This window comes from Oryctolagus cuniculus, chromosome 1 (genome assembly GCF_051225735.1).
Source record: "Oryctolagus cuniculus isolate XC-2025 breed Fujian yellow rabbit chromosome 1, ASM5122573v1, whole genome shotgun sequence".
Lineage (NCBI taxonomy): Eukaryota > Metazoa > Chordata > Mammalia > Lagomorpha > Leporidae > Oryctolagus > Oryctolagus cuniculus.
The window spans coordinates 41783955-41791240 of NC_142867.1; the positions used below are offsets into that span (position 1 = coordinate 41783955).

Sequence of the window (7286 nt, forward strand, 5' to 3'; positions counted from 1 at the left end):
CTCTTGTTTTCCTCAACACCAAGAACAAGGTGCTGGCTATCATATTTGCCAGGAAGACGGACACTGAACTCTGTGGACCAAAAGTACACACCAAGGAAACCCTTATTTATCCCAAAGCAAACTGCAGTACATTAGACCACTGTGTCACTTATAGACATAACTAACATTAGTTAAGACAAAAGAAATCACTCAGAGACTACACTCCTAGGGTCACATAGAACCAAAGCCAAGCAATAAGCCAAGTAATACCCTGCATTCCAGCTGAACCATAAACTATTTTCCAATAAAATGTACTCACGAAAGAAGGGACAAGTATACCAGATGGGCAGACATCAATGTAGGGACACAGGAAACCAGAAGAAACAAGGTAGCATGATGGTTCCAATAGAACACAGTAATTCTCCAGATTTAGATCTCTGAAATGAAGTAAATCAATGAAATGACAGACACATAATTCAAAATAATGATTTCAAGGAAACTCATTGACATGCAAAAGAATACAGATAGACAGATTAAAGAAATGAAAAAATCAATGAGTGACATAAATGGAAATATCACTAAGCAGATAGAACTCATTAAGAAGAACCAAATAGAAATTTTGGAGATAAAATCTTCAATCAGTGAAATAAAAATTACTATAGAGTTTTAATATGGGAATAGACCAAGCTGAGGAAAGAATTTTTATTTTGAGGACAAGAATTTTGAAATAACTCAGTCAGACAAAAATAAAGATAAAAGAATTAAATAGAATGAAGAACATCTATGTGAAACATGGGATACCACAAAATGATCAAATATTCATATTATAGGTATTCCTGAAGGAGAAGAAAAGGAAAAAAGGCATTGAAAAAACTGCTAAATGAAATAGTAGTTTAAAATTCCCCAGGTCTTGAGAGAAACATGGACATCCATTTACAAAAAGCTCAAAGAATTCCAAGCTGACTCAAAAAAGTATTATGCAAGGCAAATTGTCTTCAAATTGTCAAAAGTTAAAAGACAAAGGAAGAATCTTAAAGATAGCAGAGAAAAACATCAAGTTACATATAAAGAAAACAAGTTAGATTAATATCAGATTTCTCAGTGGAAACCTCACAGACCAGAGTGAATATATATATATATATATATTGAATATATATATATATTCAAGATTTTAAAAAGCAACAGCAACAACAACAAAAAAAAACCTTACAACCAAGAACATTATATTTTCCAGATAAACAGAATTGAGAGAATTCACCTTCTCCAGACAAGCCTTACAAGAAATTCTGAAAGGCATCCTGCATTATAAGTAAATATGAAAACACATGAAAACTCCAAATTCATTAGCTGAGCAGGTAGAATCATTATACAATCAACAAAATGACAAGTTTTATTTATTTCTTATCTATCAGTATTAACTTTGAGTATAAATGGATTAAACTCATTAGCGAAAAGACTTAGATGGGCTGAATGGATAGAAAAGACATGACCCCATTAAACATTGCCTACAAGAAACTCACTTCACAAACAGAAACACACACTGAAAGTGTTGAAAAAGGATAACAAAGTAAATGGAAACCAAAAACAAGCAGGATTAGCTATTTTGGTATCAGATATGACAGATTTTACATCAAAAACTATAAAATGAGATAAAGGACATTATAATTTGATAAAAGGTTCAATTCAGCAATATTACATAATGATCATAAATATATATGTACCCAACACAAACCCACTCAGATACATACAGAAATGCTATCAAGTCTAAAGGGAGAGATAGACTTCAATACAATAATAGTGATAACCTCAACATTCCACTCTCATAAATAGATCATTTGGACAAAAAACCAATAAAGATACTTCTGATTTACTATATATTATCAGGCAAATGTTCCTCACATTTAAAGGACATTTCACCAAAAAGCTACAGAATACACATTCTTCTCATAAACACATGTAACATTTTCTAGGATAGACCATATATTAGGCCACAAATTATGTCTCAGCAAATTTAAAAAGATTGAAAGATTTTAAAGATTTTAAATGAATTTCAATGGCTAGATGTTCAGGTCAAAATTAGATATTTAATGTTTTTTTGATTGCAAATGTGATGTCTTTGACCTGAGGAATAGAGTTGTCTTCTAGAATATTTGCATAAGACATAGGGACGTCAGCACCAGTGCCATGAACAGCAGATGCATCCAGGAAGTTGAATGCAGGACCTTCCATGATCCTGGCACAAATTTCAGCTCTTACTCCAGACTGTGGCCAGCCTCCTTCCACAGTTACCAGATGATTTGACCTCATGACACAGGCTTCTGTGGTTTCAATATCCACTGGTCTGATAGTACTGAGATTGATGACCGCATATTCAACTCCCTCTTTAGAAAGCACTGTTGCGCTTCTAAACAGTGGCCCACAGATCTTGAATAGCAACCACAGTTATATGTATCCCTTGTATTTCTATTTGGCTTTTCTGATAGGAATCAGAAAATCTTTTGACTGAGCTTTGGCAGGAAGTGCAAAGGAACTCCATGCATCAATTCATTTTCTAGCACCACCACTAAATTGTTATCCAGAAAGTCCTTTTGCATCCTCTGAATTCCAGGGGCTGACCATGTTTAAGCCCTGGCAGTGCCAATACCATGCAGCAAAGCACTGTGAGTGCTGGGCAGCTACACCTGCTGAGGCACCATCGGGTCCCCTGAAGACTATGGGCACAGACTGCAGGCCCACTGACATGTAGTAGGTCTTGGCTGCTGAGTTTATAACCTGTTCAATGGCTTGTATAGAGAAATTGAAGGTCATAAATTCACAAATGAACCACACTTAGCCCTAGCTTCACCCACAGCAATTCCAGCAAAGCCTTCTGGGAGACGGGAGTGTCTATGATCCTCTTGTTTCCATATTTCTTCCACAGGCCTTGACCAACCTTGTATGCCCCATCATATTGGGCAACTTCTTCCCTGAGCAGAAATACCTTCTCATCTCTTCCAGTTCCTCATCCATACCTTGATTGATAGCATCATAAACTGTCACCTGCAGTGCCGTCGACACAATCCGGTGAAAGGGCCTCTTCAGCAACACGAATACTGCTGAAGGGGTCTCGGCACCAGGCCAGAGACCGCTGCCATCTTGACCGTGTCCTCTAGCCACCGCCTAATGACCTATATGTCCACTTTTACCACTGTTATTCAATATAGTACTGGAAGTTTTAGTGAGAACAACTAGGGAGGAGAAAGAAATTAAGAGCTTCAAAATTGGAAAAGAGAAAGTCAAATTGCCCATGTTTGCAGATGACAAGATTTTGTACAGGAAAAACCTCAATATCCCATTACAAAGTTTTAAAATTGATTTTACAGTTGTAAAATTGATTGTAAAACCATGAAGTAAATTCACAGGTTACAAAATAAACATACAAAAAGCAACAGCCTTTGTATAACATTGTTGAACTTACAGAAAGAGAAATCAAGAAAGAAATTTCATTCACAATAGCCATTAAAAATCAAATATTTAAGAATACTTTTAATCAAAGAAGTGAAAGATCTCTACAAAGCGAATTATCAAACATTGATGAAAGAAATCATCAAAGATATGAACAAATGGAAAGATATTCCTTGCTCATGGATTGAAAGAATCAATATCATTAAAATTTCTATATTACCTAAAGCAATGTACAAATTCAATGGAATCCATATCAAAACCCCAATGATATTCTTTAAAGAATAAGAAATATCAATCCTAAAATTCATAGGGAATCACAAAAGACCCAGAATAGCCAAAGTGATCCTGAATAAGAAACAACAAGTTGGAGGCATCACAATACCTGACTTTGAAGCATACTACAAAGCTATAGTGATTAAAACATCTCGGTACTGGTGTAAAAACAAATATATAGATCAGTGGAATAGAATAGAGAACCCAGAAATTAATCCACATAATACAGCTTACTGATTTTTGACAAAAGTGCTCATTTCATACGATGGAGTAACAATGATCTCTTCAGCAAATGATGCTGTCAAAACTCTACATCTATATGTAGAAGAACAAAATTAGATGTCCCTCATGATTTAAAAAAAAATTAACTCAAGATGGCTCTAATACCTAACTTTAAGACTTGAGATTATCGGCTGGTGCCGCGGCTGAATAGGCTAATCCTCTGCCTGCGGTGCCGGCACTCTAGGTTCTAGTCCAGGTCGGAAACCAGATTCTGTCCCAGTTGCTCCTCTTCCAGTCCAGCTCTCTGCTGTGGCCGGGGAGTGCAATGGAGGATGGCCCAAGTGCTTGGGCCCTGCACCCGCATGAGAGACCAGGAGAAGCACCTGGCTCCTGGCTTCGGATCAGCACAGTGCACTGGCCACAGCAGCTACTGGGGGGTGAACCAACAGAAAAGGAAGACCTTTCTCTCTCTCTCTCTCTCTTTCACTGTCCACTCTGTCTGTCAAAAAAAAAAAAAAAGTATTGGTGTAGGGAATGACTTCTCGGACAAGACTCCCAAATCAGAGGCAACAACAACAAAAGTAAACAGATAGAACTATATTGAACTCAAAAGCTTTTGTACGGTGAAGGAAATAATCAATAGAATGAAGACACAGCCAAAAGAATGGGAAAAAATATTTGCAAACTGCCTGATAAATGATTAATATCCCAAATATATCAGTGACTTAAAAAATCTCAACAAAAAAACAACCAATCCAGTTGAGAAATGGGCAAATTACTTCAATAGAGAGTTCTCATAAGAATAAATGCAAATGGTCAACAAATTCATGAAAACATGCTCAGTGTCACTAGCCATCAGGGAAATGCAAATCAAAACCACAAAGAGATATCACCTCACCCCTGTCAGACTGGCTAAAATCCAAACACAAAGAGTAACAAATGCTGGTGAGAATGTGGACAAAGGGGAATGCTTATACATTGTTGGTAGGAATGTAAATTAGTGCAGCCACTGTGGAAAACAGTGTGGATATTTCTATAAAATTAGAAATAGACTTGCCATATGATCAGCATTCCTACTACTGGGTATGTACCCAAAAGACTTGAATACAACACATCCAAGAGAAACCTACATTACCATGCATATGGCAGCAATGCTCGCAGTAGCTAAAATTTGTAGTCACCCAAGGTATCCATCATCAAATGAATGGATAAACAAAATGTGTTATTTATACACTATGCGATATTAGTAGCCTATGGAATAAAAAGAATGAAATTTTACCATTTGGAGCAAAACAGATGCAATGGAGGATATCATGTTGAGTGAAGTCAGCTGGACCCAGAAAGAGAAATACTACATGCCCTTCCTCGTATGTGGGAGCTAAAATTTAAAAAATAATAAAAAAGAAACAGAAAGAAAGAAAAAAATGTCTGTGTGTATCAGTATTACTGCAATCATAGTTTTGTAAAATTTTGTTTCATATTTTTCAAATCAATAGTTAACAATGTTATACTACTATTGTTTTAATGATCTGTGATGACTTTACAATTTAGTCTATATGGGTGAAATGTTCTTTTCTCCATTCAATTATTTTTTATAACTGTTGTTTATATTCCCACAGATGAAAGACTATGGTCTTTTTTGTTTTCTTTCTTGGCGAATTTATTATTGCTTGAAATATTTAGCATTTTTACTGTAATGTAAATTTAAAATGTTATCTCACAACATAAAAAAAAGATAGGGGAAGAAGGAAGTGGGAACAAGAGAGGTGGGGGGAAGGTGGGAGAAAGAGAGGAAGTGTGAATACCATTATGTTCTTAGAATTGTACCTACAAAGTGCATTGAATCTACTAAAAACTAATTGAAAATTAAAATTAAAAATTTTTATAAAAATAAAAATCATAGATTTTTACATGCATATTATTAAATAGCATTTATTTGACTTGTGTCTTAAGTTCCTGGTATTAAAAAGAATACCTAATACTATTTCAATAAATATTTGTGAAAATAAATAAGAGAAGAGCGTATGGCACAATTTTTAAAATGCTGTCTGGGATACTTACACCTTATATTGGAGGACCTGTGTGGGTCCTGGCTCTGCTTCTGATTTCAGCTTCCTGCTCATGTGTACTCTGGAAGGCAGCAGGTGATGGTTCAGATACCTGGTTTCTGCCACCCAGGTAGGAGAGCTGGATTGAGTTCTCATCTCTGGGCTTTGCCTTAACCAAGCCTAGGCTATTGCAAGCATCTGGGGAGTGAACCAGCCAATGGAAGACCTATCTTTCTCATTTGGGGAGTGAACCAGCAGATGGAAGACTCTCTCTCTCTCTCTCTCTCTCTCTCTCTGTCTCTCTCTCCCTCTAATACAGTTAAATAAACTTAAGGAGTGGTTGGTACTGTTTAGAAAAAGAAAAGAAAGAAGCGAGTGACTCAATGAATCAGTTGCCCAGATGTTTTGTGCAAACTGTAGTATATTTTATATATTCTAAACATTCAGAAACTGTTTCTTTCAATACAACCCTCAATTATGTTAGCCATTGTCATAACTAATTTGTCAATTTGATTAATATTAAGCTTGTATTCAATTAAAGAATCACCACACCAAAGTGCTTTTAAAAATTTTACTTAAGTTTATACATCCCACCTCCAACCCTGGAATATTCAAAATTATTGCAGTTGAGGATGCCAATGACAAGATTGGTATCTTCTCTCTTAGTTTAGCAGTATCTGGAATTTGAGTTACAAACTAGTGGCTCTCAAAGAAGGCATGCATTCCCTGCCATGAATCTAATCCACTTACATGGTAACATGATGCAGCTCTACCTTTGATCTGAAATCTAGTAGTAATTCTATTGTCCCTGGAAGGTTGAGTTTCTTCCAATTTGACCAACCTCTTCAATAGTGGTGAGTTTGATGCCATGATGACCACAAAATGATGATCCTGACATAAGAGGCTAAGAAATACAGTAAAAATAAAATATTAATTTTGGATGTTGAAATTTTGATTTGCTCTTGTCTTGTTTCTGCCATTTACTAAATTGTCGTTTGAGATGTCCATCTGTTTATTCACTCACCAAACACTTCCTAAATGCCAACAAAGTGTCAAACAGATTTATTCTCTAGGCATTCAATAGCAAACAAAACAAATACATTCTACTTTCAAAGTATTTACATTCTTATGAGAAAACTAGACAACAAATGATTTAAAAAATAGTTCCATAAAATGGCAATATCATGAATATAAGTGAAAATGTGATAGATATTGATGCATGTGGTAGGGGCAAGTGATATCTAGAAAATGGGGCAAGTAGTGCAATGATTCAGTGCAAATGTATATACGGAAGGAATGTGTATGGTTAAACCAAGGCAG

The 7286-nt window shown here is 35.8% G+C and overlaps 1 pseudogene; it reads right to left on the bottom strand.

Annotated features, from left to right (window-relative positions):
* Positions 1 to 2055: 2055 nt before the first annotated feature.
* Positions 2056 to 3113, bottom strand: LOC100353653 (pyruvate dehydrogenase E1 component subunit beta, mitochondrial pseudogene; annotated as a pseudogene).
* Positions 3114 to 7286: the final 4173 nt, after the last annotated feature.